This window comes from Acinonyx jubatus, chromosome C2 (assembly GCF_027475565.1).
Source record: "Acinonyx jubatus isolate Ajub_Pintada_27869175 chromosome C2, VMU_Ajub_asm_v1.0, whole genome shotgun sequence".
NCBI lineage: Eukaryota > Metazoa > Chordata > Mammalia > Carnivora > Felidae > Acinonyx > Acinonyx jubatus.
In genome coordinates this window covers 125,106,694-125,129,298 of record NC_069384.1, presented here as the reverse complement: position 1 = coordinate 125,129,298, position 22,605 = coordinate 125,106,694, and the positions used below count along the sequence as shown (strand labels likewise).

The following is a 22,605-nucleotide window of genomic DNA, read 5'->3' as shown; positions in this document are numbered from 1 at the left end:
CAAGTGAAGGAAGGAAGTAGAGTATTATGAAAGCAAGAGCTTAAAGAAAAATAGAGGATGAAGTTGTATGAGTAGAATCAAGGAAGAATCATGTATGTTTGCATGTCAGAGAAATTGGTTTTAAAGAATAAATATCCAGTTAAAGATATGATATCCAGTTAAAGATATCCAGTTAAAGATATGATATCCATATAAAGATATGATAAATATCCAGTTAAAAAGCCTGTTTATAATAAAAATACATAGGACATATATCAGTTTGCTCTAATTTTATTAAGTACAGCCAGCTATCATGGAAATGAAACGTGCTTCTTTCTCTTTGTATTATGTCTGCTCTACTTAATACCAGCTTCTCCTGCCATGTTGCTTATAATGGATGCCCCCAAACAGTGGCCTTAGTCATCAAATCTGAAGGACCTTTAAGATCTAGAACTTTCAGCTTTTTACAGTGTTTCAGTGCTTCAGTTCCAAGGAGCCAGGAGAGAAAATGTAATTGGCCTGCCTTAAGTCATAGGCTCAATGGGGCAGTTCTGTGCATCACATACTTTCCAGTTCCTGGTTACTTTCCTGCTACCACTTCTTGTATGCTTGGCCTAGACTAGGAAAAAAGTCCTCTTTTATAACCAGTTGTGCTCTCTGTCTCTGATTTGTTATAAAGTTGCCTCTCAGTACTAGGGCATTTGTAATGGGGGCCAGGGGTGCTGGTCTTAGGTTCAAAGCATATATATACTAAACCTTTTCATCAGGTAAGACACAAGATTAAGCTGAGCAGTTATCAGAAATGTCCAAGAGGACCCCTTCATCCTAGATAGCATCAATCAATTCCTCCTTAAATTAATGATAAAAGATGACTTTTTAACTAGTCTAGGTCTTGGCCAAGGAAACAGAATAAACAGTAGCATATTAGCAAATTGCCTACCCCCTTCTTCCTTCTCTTTCTCATTAAGTGCTTCCTCTGTGCCAGGCACTGAGAGACAGTGGTGAACAGGCAACAAGTTCCTTGCTTTTGTGGAGTGGACATTGTGTTGTAGGGATAACACAGTATGTGTAAACAATAAATAAAACAGTTCCAGGTAATGATAAGTGCTATATACAGACAGTAAACTGGATAGTGGAGTACAGAGTAATGAGATGAACTTGGTCAGGAGAGAGGAACAGGCTGTTGGAGGAACTGAAAAAAGGCCAAGGAGAAAGCAATGCAAGGTGAAGTAGGAGAAATGGTAGGCAGATTCTGGAGCTATATTAGGTTGTGGTAGAAGAGTTTAGATTTGTTCACAATGGAGCATTTGAAACAGGAGAGCAATTCACCGTGTTATTTATCACTTTTGTGCTGTGTGGAGAATAACTGGAGTATGGAAAGGCAAGAGTGGAAGCAGAGGCCAGGTAGAAGGCTGTGACAGTAGTGCAGGTGAGAGATGATCATTTGGGCCAGCTTCTAGCAATGAGAAAGTCAAAACTGAGAGATTTTGGAGGTAGGGTTGACCTTACTGAGTGAGTTTATATTCCAGAGATGGCCTATATTTATGGCAGATAGCCATTCCACTTTTATGGACTTCTAAACACCTACCAAGGTACTGGTAAAATGCCCTCAATAACATATTCTGATTGTGTATGTACTGGACTATGAGGTGGTCTGTCTATCCAATAAGTAATTAATAGTAAACCCTTGCTAGGCCTCATCTGCAGAATAAGGAATCCCTCAGTCCCACATGTAGAATGTCAGCTGAATAAAGAACTTTAGGAATGTCTCAGGGTACCTGAAACCAAATGACAAGTCAATGAGGTAGGTTTGGTGGCTTCTCTGACCCTAGACTTGAACTTGTCATTTCAGTCTGACATGTCACATGTATGATCAGCCAATAAAGTCATGAATAAACTTACTTGCTCTAGTACAGCAGTTAGCTCTTTATTCTCAACACTCCTGCTGTCAAATTTCTGACTCTGTGCTCAGCCTCCATACCTGCTTTTGGACTTTCGGTTTGGACTTCTATCATGTCTCTTTTGGGCTTCTTGCAGTTGAGCCTTGCTCTCAGTTCTGCCTTCCTGTCTGATCTCAGTATCCACTTCCCCAGCTCCCCCACTGCCACCCCAACAACACTCCTTGCATATATATTGAATGAAAAAAATTTTGTGCTGAAATCATAACTACAGAACCCCACCAGAGGTAGTGATTCAGACTTGTGCCTCACGGGTGTTTTATTTAGGGACTCCTCTTGAGCCCACAGGACTACAGCCTTTTTCTTTTGCCTGAAACTGTTTTGTAGGCAGACAGTGCTTCATGAGCTCTTCAGTGGGCAAGCTCAGAGACTTATTGGATCAATGCAAAAATAAATTATCTTATTTGTGATAAGACTTAAGATATGTCAGGATTGATTATTTAGAGGGGATCAGTGGAGCTACAAAATAAAATCCTGAGCTGTATCCAGGGCAAAACATGAGAAGTGGGGAAGCAGTGGGTTCTGTTGAAGGACACATGTGAGACCTAAAGGGACACATCTAAAAATTGTGAAAGTTGTCAGCTCAAAAGAATCTGTATATCCTTTTTACCTGGAGATATTTCCTTTGGGCTTTTGCCCTGTTCCCCTGCCCCATTTGACGTTTGGGGTACTCCACAGCATCTGACAGTTCATACATGAAGAAAATATTGTTGGGGTGCCAGTGGCTCAGTTGGTTAAGCATCCATCTCTTGATTTCGGCTCAGGTCATGATCTCAGGGTCATGAAATTCTGGTTCCATGCTGGGCTTGGAGCCTGTGTAAGATTCTCTCTCTCCCTCTCCCTCAGCCACTGTCCCACTTGCGCTTGTGGTGTTCTCCTTCTTTCTCTCTCTCTCTCTCTCTCTCCCGTTCTCTCTAAAAAAAAAAAAAACAAAAAAAAACCCAAAAAAACAAGAAAATACTGTTGCATCCTCTGTTATGCTGTGTGCTGGCTACATGTTGGGGAGATGAAGATGTATAAATGGCAGTGGCTTTCTAACCCATCTCTGCTTCATCCCTGATTTATCACACTGCCACCTGAATCCTTTCATCTTCCTGAGAAATGATAGCAGTGCTATAAATGCCTAATAAATACTTTGTGAATAAATGGAAATTACTTCCAAGTTTTTTCTTCTGTCCAGAGAATCTTTGCACTGTGCCTTTGTATTTATGTGTCTTCTCCAAACCAAATCTCTTATTTCACTGTTGTGTTACATTTTTTTTCTTGCCCTGATAATTGCAGTTCTTCCACATTTAAAGTCTTCTGCATTTTCCATTTCTCTCCTGTTGATTTAATCTCACAGGTCACTTGTTCTGAAAAATTATGCTTTATTTGTGGCATTATGGCATGTCTTATATATAATTCTATTTCTGGATATGATCCCTTTTGTGAATATGCTTTTAATTATGTCTGAGTCAATTTTATTGTTGAACAAGCTCATTTTCTTAATTATGATTATAAAGTTTGGTAATAATAGGAATATACTTATAGTCTGGTAATACAGTCTGAAGTTCAGATAGGTAGCATTAATATTATTCATTGGTTTTATGAATCTGACTTTAAATTTTACTCCATTAACTATATCTGTTATGGTTTTCTTTTATATGTCTATTTTATGTGTCACAATTTTATCACTAATAAATTTATTAGGTTTTCGAGCTTTCTAAAAAATAAAATTGGGGCTAGAAAAAACCTTGTTTTTGTAATTCAGGCTACTACAATAACTTCAGTGTTCTATATATTTATCTCCTTCCTTCCATTCTTCCTGTCTTCTTTTTTTTTTTTAATTTTTTTAAAATGTTTTTATTTATTTTTGAGACAGAGACAGAGCATGAGCAGGGGAGGGGCAGAGAGAGAGAGGGAGACACAGAATCTGAAGCAGGCTCCTCCAGGCTCTGAGCTGTCAGCACAGAGCCCGATGTGGTACTCGAACTCACAGAGTGTTAGATCATGACCTGAGCTGAAGTCAGATGCTCAACTGACTGAGCCACCCAGGTGCCCCCTTCCTGTCTTCTTAATGTCTACCAAGATTTCAAGACCATTCTTTTCCTAGAAATTGGGAAATCTGGGAGTATGGCAGGGACCACGTACTGAGTACCCCAGCTCCACTAGTCTTAATATGGATATGCTATAGGACAGAGGGGGCTTTGATGTTCGAGAAACCTGGGCCTAGATCAGTATTTCCATTTCAATTTCTCTTAGCCTCTGTTTCTTTATCTGTGGAATGGAGATAATGTTAATCTCAACGTTGGCATAAGAACATTAGATAATACCTTTAACTGCTCAGCACAATACTTGGCGTTATGCATACTTTAAAATGATGATGTAATAATGGTAATCTTCCCTTTGAGAGCCCAGTATAAGAAGGGTCAGTAGGCATAGCAGCATGCCTCTGCCTCTACCCCAACCCTTCACATATACCTCTTCCTCTCATCTAAGGAATACAAGCCCAAGATGAAAGGCCAAAAAGAGGAAGCGTACCTAGTTCTTCCTTTCTTGCACTCCTTGTTCTCTGTTGTTAATGGCAGCAGAATTGCTGTAGAGGTGGTCTTATGTCTGATATATATCCATTCCTTTGATTCCTCCAGTGGGGGCCTACAGAGGGATGGTCTTACTCTGAACTCACCAGTAAATTTTTCTTCAGGTATATGGGTATTAAAAGATACTTTTAGATGTTCTAAAAGCTTAAGGTATGACCATGAGAAAAAGTGGCTGAGACACGGTAGAAAACAATATCAACAAAATTATCATTGTGGAGATAAGGTCAAGAAACTAAGAGGCCAGGATATCAGATGGATTATCTATTTGGTGTTGAAATCAATTAGAGTGTAACAAATAGTGTTGGAGTGACAGTGAACCGAAAGCTAAACTCATCAAGGAATGAAAGGGAAACTTAAATACCATAATAAGGAAGGCTAGTGGGTGGTAGAATCTAGTGATACATAACTCTGAGCAGGGGATTTGGGGAGAGGGATTTGGACTGGAAGTTGCAATGAGGAACAAGAAAGGCATTTACCAGGCCTCGTGTTCGAATGCCATGGAAGAGAAAAAGAGTCATCATCTAAGAAGGCTACAAGGAAAGCAGTGTCCTCAGGGGGAAAGCCCAGAGCCCAGTTTCAGTTTAAATAAGAAGGCAAAGGAAGCTGAAGAAAGCTTCTGAGAAGAGGTCCAGGATATGGGGATTTTGCTGATATCTCCCTATGAGTCCCACAGGGGTCAGTGGAAGGATTTCAGGAGATAGGAAAGAGGCTTAGATTCCATCATCAGTATTATCATCTGTTCCTTTCAAACATCTTTAATCCCTTTGCACTTCTCTCACTTCAGCAGTCTTGCTTGGCTAAACTACAGTGCTGATTAAATCTAATTCTTTGCCCGTTCCTTGCCTGTAAAACCCTGCTGCTGAGCTTGCATTAAATTAATGATCATAACTTCAAGTGGACCCATGACGTTTGCTGGAAGTCATACTAGATTTCCGGTCATTTTCTGTTTCATCTCCTCCTAAATGACTATTGCATATCTTCAATCTCATCATGTCTTCACTATCTCCTCACCACTCTTCAGTTTCAACTGATGACCATGCTTCCTATTTCAGAAAAGAAACAGGAAAAAAAGAGCTTTTACAAGCTTTTACCACCACAGATACCTAGTACCTGCAGCGGTATTCATATACCCTACTTTCTCTCCCATTGCTGTGAAAGAACCAGCCTAGCTAAGGTCTTCATAATTCTTTCATATCAATTTACCCCCTTCTTAATCATTGTCTTACACATGAAAAAATAGGCTTTTATTGCTCCCATCTTCAAAATAATCCTTCTTGACACCACTTTCTCCTCTATTGTCTTATTTCACTGAACTTCACAGTAAAAGTTGAAAAAGAAATGTCTACATTTTGTTGCTAGTTTTTCTTCTCCCATTTCTTTTTTTTTTTTACCCAAGCCAAACAGATTTCTGCCCCACAATTCCATCAAAACTGCTCTTATCAATATTGCACTGTATGTTAACTAACCAAAATTCAAATTAAAAAAAAAAGTTCTTATCAGTTACTAGTGATGTCCATATCTGTCATTTCTCAATAATTATCTGACTTAACATTCAGGAGCAGAGTTATCACTCTCCTCCTTGAAACACCTTCTACACTTGGCTTCTAATATCAAATATATAATATCATATCGCTGTTAAGATCATGCCTTGCTTGTAATGTATGCAGAAACATGAGAGACCTGTGGAGAATTGTCTCACAAGCCCTATCTCTCTGGCCACTTCTTTTCAGACTTCTCCCCTGACTCCTTGTCACTTCTTCAAACTAGAGCTGCACTTTCCAGTACTATAGCCACTAGATACATGTAGCTATTTAAAATAAATTTTCAGTTATTCAGTTGCCTAGCCATATTTCAAGTGCTCAATAGCCACATGTGGATGGTGGCTACCTATTGAATGGAACATACATATAAATATGTCATCATCACAGAAAGTTCCTTTGGATAGTACTGCTCTGTGTATTTGAGTACCAGAAGGCCCAGCCTTTGGATGTTTCTTCTAACAGAAATTTATAGAATCTTGTAGAATATGATATATTATAGGATAAACATTTCTATATATTTCTTTCTCTTTTCTTTCTATATTCCCTCCCTTTATCATCTCCTCTAGTCTCAAGGCTTTAAATATGACTCAAATTTGGATCAGCCCAAATCTCTCCCCTAAAATCTACACTTGATTCTCCAGCAGCATTCTGCATATCTGTACCTGAGTGTCCACAGGCATCTCAAAAGTAACATCCCAAACTGAACTAGTAACCTTCCTTGCCACCACTCCCTCTCCTACTGACAGTTCTGTTCTTCCTGTGGTCTTTCTAGTCTCAAAATGCCCGTTCTCTTCTTGCAGTTGTTCAAGCAAAACAAAAAAGTAACAGTTTTTAAAAATCAACCCGTAAATTCATCTCGACCTCCCTCTTTTCCACAAAGCTCACACATCTGTTCCGTTGACTCTTGTTTCAGATTCTATTTAGAATCTGACTACTACTCATGCTTCCCCTGCTATCAACTGGTCTGAACTAGCATCATGTTTTGCCTGGATTATTCCAGGCGTATTTGGCCCCTTTTTGGAGTCCCTGCTTTCTCTCTTGTCTCCTGTAGTCAACTCTTATCACAGCAACTAGAATGGTCTTGTTAAAAAGTAATTCAGATCGTGTCATTTTTCTGCTCAGAGTTCTTCAGTAGCTCTGCATCTCACCCAGCAAGAGTCCGAGTATAGTCACAGTGGCATTCTCATTCTTGTTGAAACAGTTAAGATGTGCTCCCACCTCAGAACACAGAGCCGTTATAGTTGGTTTTCCTCGACCTCCTTTCCCCCCAGCTCATCTCCATACATGTACTTCTTCCCTCATGGTACTGGTCTATTGAACAGACCAGGCCAACTGTCTTATAAAATGATCCATACCTTGAATTTCTCTTGTTTCCTTATGGTAGTAACATATTTTGCTACTGCCCACATTTCCTATAACTGAACATTAGATCTCCAAAGTTGGCTAAAGCTAAATATTTTTGGCAAGAGAACTTCGTAAGTAATACTTTGATCTTCACATTGCATCATATTGAGAGAGGTACATACTATCTGATTGTCCCACAGCTAGTGATGCTGTGTTTAACTAAGGTGTTAGACGGTAACTTTCACATCCCTCCATTATTAATTTGCGTTTTTATATTTATTAACACAATCTGAAGGGTGAACGTTATGTTTCTTTAATCCTGTGTGATTTTAAGTGTATAGTTTAGCTGTGGAACTTTTTTTTTCAAATGAAATATTTTTTGGAGATCCAGTATATAAAACAGATGAAAGCAGAGCTATTCTGGTTGCAGTGGGAAATGCCTAGTATTGGCAGCTTCCAAGGGAACTCTGACCAGCATACTTTGCAACTCACAGAGCCTGCCTAAACACGAGGAAACGGAGGTGGTCTTAAGTCTACCTAGCATCTCACCAGAAAGGCTTAATATACTGTCAGAGCACAATTTGGGGGGCTCGGTCACTTCCTTGGAAAGCTGTGGTTGTGGATGACCGCTAGAATGGCACTTGGATTTTCCCTGGCAGTCCGCCCACTGTTTTTAGTTGTCTGAGTGCTTGCTTTGACATTCTATCTGTTCTGCAGATGTGAAGATTTGAAATTACTTCATTTTTAGTGTGTGCTGGGTTGCAGTCTCTTTTTTTGTTGTTGTTGTTTCCCTTTTGGAAAGTTTTTATCCACAAAGAATTTCAGATTCAGACATTATTCATCTTATGTCTGGAACACTAAAATCTCATGAGCTCCCATATGTCTTATCTCTTTCCACCTTTAGAATATTCAGAATGCTGCCACAGCTAAAGTCAGTTTTATCATTTTCTTGGTGCTTGCTTCATTTCTATGCCTTACTTATTGTACAGGATAATGTGCCTTAGTAGAGAATTCAGTAAGTAGATTTGGTATATAAGATGTATGATGTACATTTTTATTTTCATGGAAAGATGTTTCCCTATATTAAGTGGAAAAAGCAAGTAATAAACTATAATTCTTATTTTTGTTTTTAAAAAAATCATATTCATGGGGCGCCTGGGTAGCTCAGTCAGTTGAGCATCCAGTTTTGACTCAGGTCATGATCTCAAGGGTTTGTGGGTTCAAGCCCCATGTCAGGCCTTGTGCTGAAAGCTTGGAGCCTGCTTCGGATTCTCTGTCTCCCTCTCTTTCTGCCTCTCTCCCACTTGCGTGCATGTGCTCTCTCTCTCAAAAATAACCATTAAAACAAAAGACACATTCATAAAAATCCTCATATCTATTTACGTTGTATATATATGCATAAAGCCAAAAAATGACATTTACAAAAATGTACACATCGATACTCTCTCTAGGTGTGTGGTGTTGTTTTTTTTTTTTACTCTTTGTGTTAATCGCATGTGTGTACTCTCTTTTTTTGCGGGAGGTAAGTTTTATTTCTATAGTTATTACTTTTATGAAGATTAAAACTGTTATTTAAAAAGTAGGCAACAGGGGCGCCTGGGTGGTGCAGTCGGTTGAGCGTCCGACTTCAGCCAGGTCACGATCTCGCGTTCCGTGAGTTCGAGCCCCGCGTCAGGCTCTGGGCTGATGGCTCAGAGCCTGGAGCCTGTTTCAGATTCTGTGTCTCCCTCTCTCTCTGACCCTCCCCCGTTCATGCTCTGTCTCTCTCTGTCCCAAAAATAAATAAACGTTGAAAAAAAAAAACAAATAAATAAATAAAAAGTAGGCAACAGAGGCACCTGGGTGGCTCAGTCAGTTAGGCACCTGACTCTTGTTTTTGGCTCAGGTCATGATCTCACAGTTTGTGGGATCAAGCCCACATCAGGCCCTGCACTGACAGTGCAGAGTCTGCTTGGGATTTTCTCTCTCTGCCCCCCTTTCTCTTTCTCGCTCGCTCTCAAATAAGTAAGCTTAAAAAAAAAAAAAAGTAAGCAACAATTTTGATCTGTCAAATCCAAATTGCATTGAAGTCAATTCTAAGCCCCCTCCCTGGCTTTCTTACAGCCATGCCATACTTTGGGATTTTCCCCTATTCTCTTATCATCCTGTTAAAGCAGTTGTTTCTATTTATTTTACTCCAGGTTCCTGGTCATCTTCTAGAATTGCCCACTTGGCTCTGACAAGCATCTCTGATCACTTGTACCAAATTTAACTTGGCAGGAAGGGAAAGGATGATGTAAAAATTATGTTCTAACAGGAACTATCCCTAGAATGTGATCTTCATCAGGGACCAGGAGAGCCTCAATAAATACCTATTGAATAAGTTGATGTATTCTTTTTGTTTCATTTCTTTTATCCCATAAGTTCCTACAAGACAAGAGCTTTGTTTGTTTTCTGTAGTGTCCTGAACATTTTGGGTACTTAATATGCATTAGTGAATAAAATCTCTTAAGATTCATAATTTACTTAATAAAAATGAAATTAAAATCTGTTGTCAACTTTGACCAGAACTTGCCTCGAAGCCTGTCTTCATATTTGATCCTGGAATAATACCAAACTCCTGGTAGCTCCTCACACATCTCATGCCACTTCCTGCCTTGCTTTCTTTGTCCACAAGGCATTTTTCCCTTGCTTCCTGTAGCCAGCTACTTCTACTCTACCCTAGGACTAGACTTTGCAGTCCTCCTTTCTGGGATGCCTTCCTTCATATGAAGGTTAGTTGTCTTCTTTCTCTGCCTACTCGTGTTGTAAGCTGTTTGAGGCAAAAATCACTGAATTCGTGTTTTCCTCATCTTGAAGAGTACCTGGCCCTCAAGTGTTTTTTACATTGTGTTGAATATATGTTATTCCAAAGTGTTAAATTATTTTTATCAATAGAATATGATTTTATTTTTATATGATCGCCTCCAAAATAAGAAAAAAACTTAGAAAAGGAAAATATTTAAATAAAAGTAACGTGAAATACTACTGGCAGAAAGAACTATTGTTGAGTTTTTGAATATATAATAATTTTTAAAAATTATAGAATAGTAGAACTTTAACCTGTAAATTTTCCTTTCAGAGCCACTAAAGGATATCAGTAGCTTTTCAATTTACATGCATTAAAAATTAATAGCCAGTTCATTATACTTTTTTCTACATCAAATAATAAAAAAAGTTTTTTAGCAAAATACAGCTGTTTCCTAATTCAAAACAGGAAAAAAAAATTTGTTTTTCCTCATGTTCCCTAGACCCCAGAGCCATCTTCTGTCTTGTTTTCCCAGAAGAGAACATCAAATGCCAGTGAAGGAAACAACTTGACCAACTTACTGAGATGGTCAGTACAGAAGCTAAGCTGGGATGAGAAGCTCTTGATCACTGACCTGGCACTTTTCCCCTCAGCCATATTTCCTTTTCTCCACTGGAGTAAAAATAAAGGTAAATTTTTAAACACTTTCTAATTCCCATATGCTCAAAGTAGGCCTGCTGCTGAGATACTCTTATTTTACCTTAATTCTTATTATTAAGACATTAGCCCTAAACCTAAAGCTTTAATTGTCTTTCATATTCATGTATTCAGTTTCTTGGAGCATCAGAAAAATCTTGCCTTCTAAGAGATTTCCTAATTTACTTTCTCACCTATTTTTGAAGTGAACATAACAAAATACTCAGGTCTCCTTTTTTTATCTTCCAAGTAGTTTAATGGTATATGTTTTTGTATTCCTCTAAATTGTTCTCTTGGGATCAGTTTCCATACTGAGTCATCCACCAAATAGTGCCTGTGTTTTCTAGGCAGACTGATAGTTTTATTATTTCTAAATGACTCATTACTTCTGAATCATCGCACCTTGTGTATTCTGTTAAATAAAAAATTTTTAGGTATTTTTCTATAATTTTTTTTCCCTTTTGCATCTTCACGTGTCCCATCTAAATGATGTGGCTGTATTAGCCAATTTTCTTTTGTGTCTGTGATTTCTGTTGATCATTTTCTTCCTGAACCCTTTCAGCAGTTGGGATAAGCAGTGGAAGTTCTGTACCTCATACTCTCAGCTGCAGATGTTTCCTGAAATAGAACACATAAATAGCAACATAAAAAATATGTGTAACACCAACCTCTGTTTTCCATCATTACATTTATTTTGTTTAAGGTTTTAATGTCCTAGATTTTTCCATGTAATTAGGGAGAAACACCTATAAAAGAGAAGCTTTGTTTGCACGCAAAATCTTTGTAATTCAGCATGTTGAAAGAATGAAAAACTTTTCTCCCTTGACTTCTGTGTTTTCTAGGCTGGTTTTCTTCCTGCCCTCTAAAAATTCATTCTCTGTCTCCTTCCTTGCATCTTTTTCGTCCCCCTGTACGTGGCAGCCTTCCTCAGAGTTTTGCCTTTGACCCTTTTCTCCATGGGTGCCTGGTCAGTGTTGTCCATGTTGTGGCTTTAAAACCACAAAGTCTGGTGCTTATCCCAAATCTTTATTTCAACTCCTGTCTCTTCACTGCCAAGTATATCCTTCTGTATGAGAAATGTCTTCTGGATACTCCACCCAAACCACCATGCCTGAAGCTGCATTCATCTCCCCTGTACCCTTACACACACCCACCTCACCCACCTCATGTTCACATCTCTCTAAAACTCATTTGTAATTTAAAAAATTTATTATCAAATATTATATATTATTTCTCATATTAAAGTATCAGCACTTAAAAGACTTAAATATCAGTTTCTACTCCCAAGTTGGCCCACTTCTCAGAGATAACCACTGTGGATTTGTTCTCAACTATTTCTTTTATTATTTGCCGCCATATTTATAAATGCATATATTGCAAATTTGTCATTCATTTATTTTAAACATCAGGTCTTGCCTTCCTACTATAAATTTCAGTTCTCTTTCCCCTTTTTCATCACATTAACAAAATAAAAGGTAAAAATTATGATCATCTCAATAAATGCAGAATAATGAGTATTTGCCAAAATTAAATAACCATGTGAGATTTCTTAAAAACTCAACAAATTAAAACTAGAAGAGAACTTTCTCAATCTGATAGAATACCTATCAAAAAATCTGCAGCTATCATACTTAATAGGTGAAAGATAGTATACTTTTCCCTAAGATCAGGTATAAGGCAAGGATTTCTGAACCAACCACTTCTATTCAATATTGTTCTAGAGATCCTAGCCAGTATAGTAGGCAGTAAGACAGTATATATTGTAAAGGAAAAAATAAAACAATCTCTATTGTCAGACAACATGATTGTCTACATAGAGCATCCCAGGGTATTTACCCAAGAAATACTGTAATAAATGGATTTAATGAAGTGGCAAGTGACAAGATCAATATACATAAATCAACTATGTTTCTACCTACCAGCAATAAACAAATGGAAAATGAAATTAAAATAATAGTATCATTTGCATTAGCATCAAAAAATATGAAATACTTGGGAATAAATTTAATAAAAGGCCCATAAACATTGCTGAAGGAAATTAAAGAGCATCTAAAATCAATGGAGAGCTATGTTGTGTTCATGGATTATATAGATTGGAGACTTGATATTAAGATCTCGGTTGTCAACACATGGAGATTTAGAGTCAATGAAATTTCAATCAGAATCCTAGCAGGTTTTCTTTGTGGAGATTGGCTAGTTGATTCCAAGATTGATATGAAAGTACAAAAGACCTAGAATAGCCAAAACAATTTTGAAAAAGAAAAAAAAAATGAGGATTTACATTACTACAGTTGACCCTAGAAACCACATGGGAGTTAGGGGCACCAACCCTCCATGCAGTTGAAAATCTGAGTGTAACTTTTGATTCTCCAAAAACTTTACTAATAGCAGTCACTTTTTACTACAGTATGCAATTTACTGGAGAGAAGAACTACTTTCATGGAGATGATCAGTGTCATATGGCCTTTCAAGTAAATGCTTGTAACACTTGAGCTCATGGCAATAGCAACAGGAGATGGCTACAAAATTATTACAGTAATACAGTATGTACTGTAGTTAATTTTATGCAGTTATGATTTAATATTGCATCTTTTGTTTATGTTTTTCTTGACCCTAATGGTGCCATGTATGGTTTGTGTTTGTGTATGTTTTGATAAATTTTAACTTTTCTTAATTGATTTGCATATATTTTATGGTAGTAAATGATAAAGTAGACTATCTACATATATTTTATGCATTCGTGACATACCTAGCTTTTTCTTAGTTTTTTCAATATTTCTAGGATATGGGGTTCATCTGTGAGGTTTTTCAAAGTATAATAATTAAGACAAAATGGAATTGGAGTATATAAAGACAAGAGAGTTAAAGAATCCAGAAATAAACCTATGTGTATGACTATTTTTCAACAAAGACTCCAACATGGGGATAGGCTTTGGTGGGGACAGGATAGTCTTTTGAACAAATGGCTACTGGGTGATCTTCAAACTCAACCTATTAACTACAAAAGAGAAATTGATTCATCGGATTATTAGAATTTAGTAGGATTAAGACCTCCTTTTCAAAAGCTTCTGCTAAGAAACTGAAAGCCAAAGATCAGAAGATAATACTCCTAGCTAAAATATACAAATGTACTTCTAGAACTCAATAATCAAAGACAACCTAAAAGAGTTGAATAAACACTTTATGAAAGAATATATATCTAAATTGTTAATAAGCATATGAAAAAATGCTCAGTATCATTAGTCACCAGAGAAATGCAAATTAAATCCATAGTGAGATACCACTTCATATCCACTAAAATGGATAAAAGTAAAGTAACCAATAAGTATCCAAAAGGATATAGAGACACTACAGCTCCCAAGTGTTGCTGATGAAAATGTGAAATGGTAGAACCACTTTGGGAAACAGTTCTACATGCTTATATAAAATTAAATGTACACATGTCATGACTCAGTAATTCCACTGTTAATTACCCAGAAAAAATGAATGTATATCCACAAAGACTTTTACTTGAATGTCCATAGCAGCTTTAATTCATGCTAACCCAAACCAGAAATGATTCAAATGTCCATCAACTGGTGAGTAGAGAAGACAAATTTTGATACATTCATGTAGTAAAATATCTACTAAGCAGTAAAAAGGAATATACAACTGATGCATGCGGTAACATGCCTGAATCTCAAAACCATTGTGTTAAGTGAGAGAAACCAAACTAAAAAGTATGTGTATTGCATGATTACATTTGTAAGAAGACCTAGAATCAGATCAGTGATTGTCAGATACTGCAGATCAGGGGAAATGATTGGCACAGGGATATTTTTAGGATGGCGTAAATGTTTTGTCTTTTTTTACGGCAGTGGTTACATGGTCCTTGTTAAATCTTATTGTACACTTAATATGTACATTTTTGTTGTATGTAAATTACACATCAGTAAAGTTGATTTAAAATGAGAGTGAGGCTCCAGAAAGCTGAGAGGAAGCTCTCTGTGGGTAACATTTGTCAATTAATAGACTTCACTGTAACGTGATGTGGTTAGATGGGATTTCTAATCTCTAGTAAAGGATTCTTTAATCCGCATTGGTGGATAGGAGGTAGAGGTAATCAGCCTGGTTTCTAGGGACCTAGACTTGGGCAGGGGAAAGTGGGCTTATTCAGAATGTAGACTTACTCAAATTCTAGTCCTTTACCATCCTCTCTGTCTGCCCCTGAGGTTGGTGCTTTCCTGGTTCAAGTTTTTTTTCATCAGCAAATAAACGTTCTCTCTTCAAAAGGGTGAAGGGGTGATTTTATGAGTTTGTGGAGTGAGACTGGGAAGGTCTATTCCTTTGTGGACTTTCAAACAGTCCCCCTATGTGCAGCCCTCTATCCTAGCCCATTTCTTTTTTCTTTTTTTTTAATTTTTTTTAATGTTTGTTTATTTTTGAGAGACAGAGACAGAGTGCAAGCGGGGGAGGGGTAGATAGGGAAACAATCCGTAGCAGGCTTCAGGCTCCGAGCTGCCAGTACAGAGCCCGACCCGGGGCTCAGACTCACGAACCGTGAGGTCATGACCTGAGCCAAAGTCGGATGTTTAACCAAGGGAGCCACCCAGGCGCCCCTATTCTAGCCCATTCCTAAACCTAGACCTTTTTTGTGCTGTTCAGGGTGAATTGGTTTGCTTGACATTAGTATGCCTTCCTCCCCTACTCTGCTAAGTCATTTACTAATCATTCCTGCTTCTGTTTTCTATCTTCAAATGTAGTGATTTGGGGTTACAGGAGTCAGGGTCTTTGAATATGGAATTTACATTCCTGTTTTTATTCTTACTGGTTAGAGGATACCTTAAAACTGAAAATCTATGCTGTACATTTTTAATTTCAGCAATGTCAAACTCATTATAATTCTCCAAACACACAAGGCCTTTTGATATCTCTGTGCCTTTATAGAATTCCTTTTTGAATATAAGGTCTAGTTTAATCCCTTCTTCATTGTAAGCTCTTATCTTTCAAAATCCAGTTCTCTCCCTCCTAACTTTTGTCTGCAGCTTCTGTACCTTTGTTTCACAACAAATCCACTTCATCAGAAATAGCCATATAGCAGTTTTCTATGGAGGAATACATGGAGCCACTGGAAGGTACTTGTGAGACTAATTGTAAACCACTTAAAGTGGAAGAACTAATAAGTGCTGAATGAACTCTAAAGTTGGATATGAACCACTGAGGCAGTTTGTTGGTACTAAAGAACCAGGAGAGACAAAAAGCTTGGGAGGTGGGTGAGCAACACACAGACACAGCAAGACCTGAGGTGGAATCAATGTAAATACGCAGAATAATTAACTAAGTTCCTGAGACATCTGTATTCTGTTCTCTACTTTCGATACAACACATGTTCATACTGAAAAATTGTGCAGTATATTTCGAGTCAAAGATTGTTTGAAACACTCATTTCATGTGCTATTAAGACAAAAAATTTATGGGTGCCTGGGTGACTCAGTTGGTTAAGCATCCAACCCTTGATTTGATTTTGGCTCAGGTCATGATCTCATGGTTCATGAAATCAAGCCCTATGTCTGGCTCTGTGCTGACAGTGCAGAGCTTTCTTGGAATCTCTCCCTCTCTCTCTGCACCGCCCCCCCAAAATAAATAAACATTTTTTTAAAGAAAAAATTCAAAACTATGATACAATGCTTTCTTATCATTTAGAACTTTTTACTTATTGAAAGAGTTTTTTGGACTTATGTTGACAGGTGTTTGTATTTATCACTCTTGTGCATACATTGTCTTTGGGACTATCCCATAGTCTGGAATTTCTTTGAAATCCCACTTGCTAAGGTTACCAGTGACCTTCACATTGGCAAATCCAGTGGGTAATTTTTGTTTTGCTTTCACGTCTCAGCAGCATCCAATACGAGTGACCTCCATTTTGAGTCTCTCCTTCAGCCTCTGTGAGACTGCTTTCTCCTGGTTTCTGTGTTACTTATTGGCTCTTCCTTCTTATGTTTCCTCTAAAAATTCTGTTCCTCTGTTTAACCCAGAAATGCCAGTGATCCCAGTTCTGTCCTCAGCCCAGAACTCTTCTCACTGTATGCACTCACCCTGAGTAACCTCTCAGGACTGCATTGCCAACCCAGTTCTTTCTGCTGTCCTCCAGATTTTTTTATTCACATGTCAGCACATTCGCCACTTACATATGCCACGGGTACCTCTTCCCGCAACACATTCAGAAAAACACTCTATTTTTCTATGGTCACTCTCCCTTAAAACAAAAGCAAAAAGTCTGTGTTGGGAGTAGCAACACTAGTCCCCTAAAACCCAAGCCTTAAACACAAGATTCCTCCCTCTCATTTTCTCCTCCTCTTCTGTGAATTCTTCTTCTTTGACTATCTAATCACTGCCCTCCTCTTTGTTAACTACTGCCACCTACTTGGTTTTGATTCTCACCACTTCTTGCATGGATTATTACAATAGTTTCCTAATTGATTTCCATGTCTCCATTCAGCTGCTAGAATGATCTTTCTAAAATATAAATTTGATTCTGTTACTCCCCAGGCTAAAAGGTCTTTTACTTATGATTTTCAGAATTAAGTTCAGGCTCTTCATTTATCACACAAACCAGTCTATGGTCTAGTTCCTGCTGCTCTCCTCGTTTCCTCCCCTCTTGCTTGTCTGCACACTCCCCCCCAGTGAAATCAGCTGGAACTACTTGTAGTTCCAAACTCAACTGTGCCCTGTTAGGCCTCTGAGCTTTCACAAATACGTTTTCCTTTGTCTAGAGTATTCTTCTTTCCTTTTTGTCTAATTTTCATTGATCCTTCAAAACTAGGTACATCCTTCCCTTACTTTGGGAAGTCTTGCCTGACTCTTCAGTCTAATTTGGATGCTCTCTTTCAAAATAGACAAGAAGGCATAAAGAAAGGCTTCACAAATGAACACAAAATACAGAATGTGAGGTAAATAAAAGAGTGTTCAGGCACAATTTAAAACAATGTGCTTCCATTTTTTCATCTGTCAAGTTAGCAAAGATTTAAAGAGTGATGTCTCTCAAGGAAAACATGGGGAAATGGGTCCAATCCTACCCTGATATTGGAAGTATTAATTTGTCATTTTTCTGGAGGAAAAATTGACCTTGTATATCTAAGAATCTTTAAGATGTGTACACATACATACACAACACTGCTTTTGACTCGGCATTCTGCTACTTAGAATATATCTTAAGAAAATAGGGGTGCCTGGATGGTTCAGTTGGTCAAGCATCCGACTTTGGCTCAGGTCATGATCTCACAATTTGTGGGTTCAAGCCCCTCATCAGGCTCTGTGCTGACAGGTCAGGGCCTGGAGCCTGCTTCAGATTCTGTCTGTCTCTCTCTCTCTCTCTCTCTCTGCCCCGCTCATGCTCTGTCTCTCTCTCTCTCAAAAATAAATAAACATTAAAAAGGGGGGGGGGCACCTGGGTGGCTCAATCAGTTAAGCATCTGACTTCAGTGCAGGTCATGATCTCACAGCTCATGAGTTCAAGCCCTGGGTTGGGTTCTGTGCTGAAAGCTCAGAGCCTGGAGCCTGCTTTGGATTTTGTGTCTCCCTTGCTCTCTGCCCCTCCCCCACTTGCACTCTCTGTGTCTCTCAAAAACAAATAAGTGTTTTAAAAAATTTTTTAAAAAGAATAGACAACTATGTAGTGTATGTATAGAATGTCGTTATTTATTTAAAACAAAAAGTAGTAAATAACCCAAAAGTATAGCAGTGGTAGATAGCTAAATTATTGTATCCATATGGTAGAATATTATATATCCATTAAAATGATCTAGATCTGTTTTGACATGGAAGTATATTCATGAGATATTGCTAACTTGAAGTAAGTTTTAAAGTACATAGTATTGTCAAATTTTTGTACAAAATACACATTTATAAATTTTCATAAGAAAATGTTGGTATATCTATCCATAAAAATATTAACTGGTTACTTCTGAATGGTGTTATGGGTAATTATGTTTTTTGCTTATGAACATTTTCTATCTTTTCTGACAAGAAAAGGTATTAATTGTGAGAGCAAATGGGGGAAAACAGAAGCCCAACCCTATTGCTCCTGATTCCCACTGTGCTTGATTCTCTCATTGCCTTCAAACAGTAAGTACACTCAGGGCCACTGTAATGAATTATTCTGGGCCTGACTCAGAGTAGGAAATGTTTGATGAGTGAACTAACTATACCAACAACAGCTAACAGTGATGGAGCATTTCTTTTGTCTTAGGCATTGTTCTAAGCATTTGACATGTTCACTTAGGCCTCATGTTATGGGTACTGTTATTATCTCTGTTTTGAGGGTGAAACAGCTGACAAAAATTAACCAGCTTATGTAAGGCCGTTAGTGGCAGGGTGGGGATTCAAACCCATGTAGCCTGACTTTCACTTAGAGACATAAGATAGCATGGGGGTTCTGAATTAGAAAGATTATGATCTCTGATTGAGACTGGTTGGATTAGATTCCATGTCTAGGATTCCAGCTGAACAATTGGGCATCAGTTAATCATGGTCTGAATACAAGGGCAGAATTTGACACCCACAGATCTGAACTAAATACCAGGGAAGTAATCTTGGTTTCTTTAGCATTTTATATAAAAAAAAAAAAAACTCAAATTATTTTAGACTGTAAACTTCTCATTCAAATTGGTGCCACCCCTTGGGGTTTGGCTTTGTTACATGCTTCCTCCCTCTTCCAATTACGTCCCTTCCAAACTTTAACTTAGAGAACTAAATTTGCAATTAGTTCTTTAACTCTTCTTCCCACTTTTTTCTCAGTGAAATTACCTATGGCAACTTCATCAAATTGCATTTTTAAAACCTATCAATCTTCCTTTTTGCCATATATTTTTTTCTTCATGCTTTTCTTTTATTTTTTTAATATGAAATTTATTGTCAAATTGGTTTCATACAATACCCAGTGCTCATCCCAACAGGTGCCCTCCTCAATACCCATCACCCACTTTCCCCTCCCTCCCACCCTCCCCCCCATCAACCCTCAGTTTATTCTCAGTTTTTAAGAGTCTCTTATGATTTGGCTCCCTCTGTCCCCCTCCTTTTTTTCCTTCCCCTCCCCCATGGTCTTCTGTAAAGTTTCTCAGGATCCACATAAGAGTGAAAACATATGGTATCTGTCTTTCTCTGTATGGCTTATTTCACTTAGCATCACACTCTCCAGTTCCATCCTTTTGTTGCTACAAAAGGCCATATTTCATTCTTTCTCATTGCCAAGTAGTATTCCATTGTGTGTATAAACCACAATTTCTTTATCCATTCATCAGTTGATGGACATTTAGGCTCTTTTCGTAATTTGGCTCTTGTTGGAAGTGCTGCTATAAACATTCGGGTACAAGTGCCCCTGTGCATCAGCACTCCTGTGTCCCTTAGGTAAATTCCTAGCAGTGCTATTGCTGGGTCATAGGGTAGATCTATTTTTAATTTTTTGAGGAACCTCCACACTGATTTCCAGAGCGGCTGCACCAGTTTGCCTTCCCACCAACAGTGCAAGAGCGTTCCCGTTTCTCCACATCCTCTCCAGCATCTATAGTCTCCTGATTCGTTCATTTTAGCCACTCTGACTGGTGTGAGGTGGTATCTCAGTGTGGTTTTGATTTGTATTTCCCTGATGAGGAGTGACGTTGAGCATCTTTTCACATGCCTGTTGGCCATCTGGATATCTTCTTTAGAGAAGTGTCCATTCATGTTTTCTGCCCATTTCTTCACTGGATTATTTGTTTTTTCGGGTGTGGAGTTTGGTGAGTTCTTTATAGATTTTGGATACTATTTGGATACTATAGATTTTTGGATACTAGCCCTATGTCATTTGCAAGTATCTTTTCCCATTCTGTTGGTTACCTTTTAGTTCTGTTGATTGTTTCCTTTACAGTGCAGAAGCTTTTTATCTTCATGAGGTCCCAGTAGTTCATTTTTGCTTTTAATTCCCTTGCCTTTGGAGATGTGTCAAGTAAGATGTGTCAAGAAATTGCCACAGCTGAGGTCAGAGAGGTTTTTTCCTGCTTTCTCCTCTAGGGTTTTGATGGTTTCCTGTCTCACATTCAGGTCCTGTATCCATTTTGAGTTCATTTTTGTGAGTGGTGTAAGAAAGTGATCTAGTTTCATTTCTTCTGCATGTTGCTGTCCAGTTCTCCCAGCACCATTTGTTAAAGAGACTGTCTTTTTTCCATTGGATATTCTTTCCTGCTTTGTCAAAGATGAGTTGACCATACTTTTGTGGGTCCAATTCTGGAGTCTCTATTCCATTGGTCTTTGTGTCTGTTTTTGTCATGCTTTTCTTTTAAAGTCTTAGAATCTCTGAAAGCTACATTCCTATTCTGTATAATATGGTGGCTACTTCTATGTGAGTCTAAAATAATTTCAAAATTAAAAATTTTTTAATAAAACTAAAATTCAGCTCTTCAGTTACACTAGCCACATTTAAAGTGCCCAATAACTCCTCCATGTGGCTAATGGGATTTACATCAGAACAGATAAAGAATATTTCCATCAACACAGAATGTCTTATTGGGCAATGCTGGTCTAAAAGCACATGTCTGTCTTAAGCCAGTGTTCTCTCTTCCTTAACTATTTCAAATTCTAATACCACATGAATACTTGTGTTTTCTGTCATGTTACCTTATCAACTGGTTGTTTTGGTTATATCAAAAGTTAGAGAAATACTTTTTTAATTTCTCAAATTTCAGAGAAATAGTCTTTATGTTAATTTAGGAATTTATCACATATTCATAGGTTTCTGGATATTTAAATTTTCTAACACTCATGTATTTTGCCTCTGAACCAGTTTTATCACCTATATTATCAACTGTATTAGGATATAGTCCTAATATCTCTTACAAAATTATCCAAATATACTTTCTTAGTAATATCCCTTGTTTTCCTTTCCTTTCATCCCTTATCATTACCCAAAAGCTCTTGAAAAATTTTGGATTTCTAAAAGATGCATAGGTTTTCACGTTTGGTGTTATTTCTTCCCCCTCTTTTGTGCATGTCTCGGAAAGGTAATTCCTTCTATTGCCATGTTCTAGTATTTTGTCCCAAAACACCTCTTGGCTTCTTTGCATTTTCAGTTAAGAATTACTGGCCACTTCCTTTACTATGGAACTTCTTTCTGCTTCAGCTTCATCCTTCATGAGATCTAGTTCTATAGTTTTATATAAGCCACCATCTCAGATTGGAAGGCAAGGAAGTAGAGGAAAACGCAGTAACTCAAGATCTATTCACATAGCAACAAAGTTAAGACACTGAAGGATAAGAATGGGATGGGCGTGGGGGGGTGACACACCTGAGGAAAACCACAAAGACAGAACTAAAGGAATATTGGAATTAAGATTTAGATCTTCCTGGGTAGAAAATCTGAATATTAATAGTGATGTCAGTGTTTCTTCAAAATAATTCATAAGTTTATTGCAATTGTAATGAAATTGCAATAGCATTTTTTCTTAAAACTTGACAACTCAAAAAATACATCTGGAAGACCATCAAAGAATATTTGGAGTATAAAAAAGACAGTGGGGCACCTAAGTGGTTCAGTTGCTTAAGCATCTGAGTCTTGATTTCGACTCTTGATTTCATGAACTCATGGTTCGTGAGTTTGAGCCCTGCATTGGGTTCCATGCTGACAGTGTGGAGCCTACTTCTCTCCTTCTCCCTCTCTCTCTGCCCCTCACCCCCTTCAATAAATAAATAAATAAACTTTAAAAAATCATAATTAGGGATATGGGAAGCAA

The 22,605-nt window shown here is 37.8% G+C and overlaps 1 protein-coding gene across 5 annotated transcripts in view; it reads left to right on the top strand.

Annotated features, from left to right (window-relative positions):
- Window positions 1-22,605, top strand: part of PPP2R3A (protein phosphatase 2 regulatory subunit B''alpha) — a 209,419-nt gene that overhangs the window by 19,929 nt on the left and 166,885 nt on the right. For 4 of the 5 annotated variants that reach the window (XM_027061792.2, XM_027061790.2, XM_027061791.2 and 1 more), the window contains exon 2: window positions 10,704-10,857. The exons of the other annotated variant lie outside the window; for it this stretch is intronic. The gene's annotated coding sequence lies outside the window, so the exon portion shown is untranslated. The remainder of the gene's footprint in view (window positions 1-10,703; window positions 10,858-22,605) is intronic. 5 annotated transcript variants of the gene reach the window in all.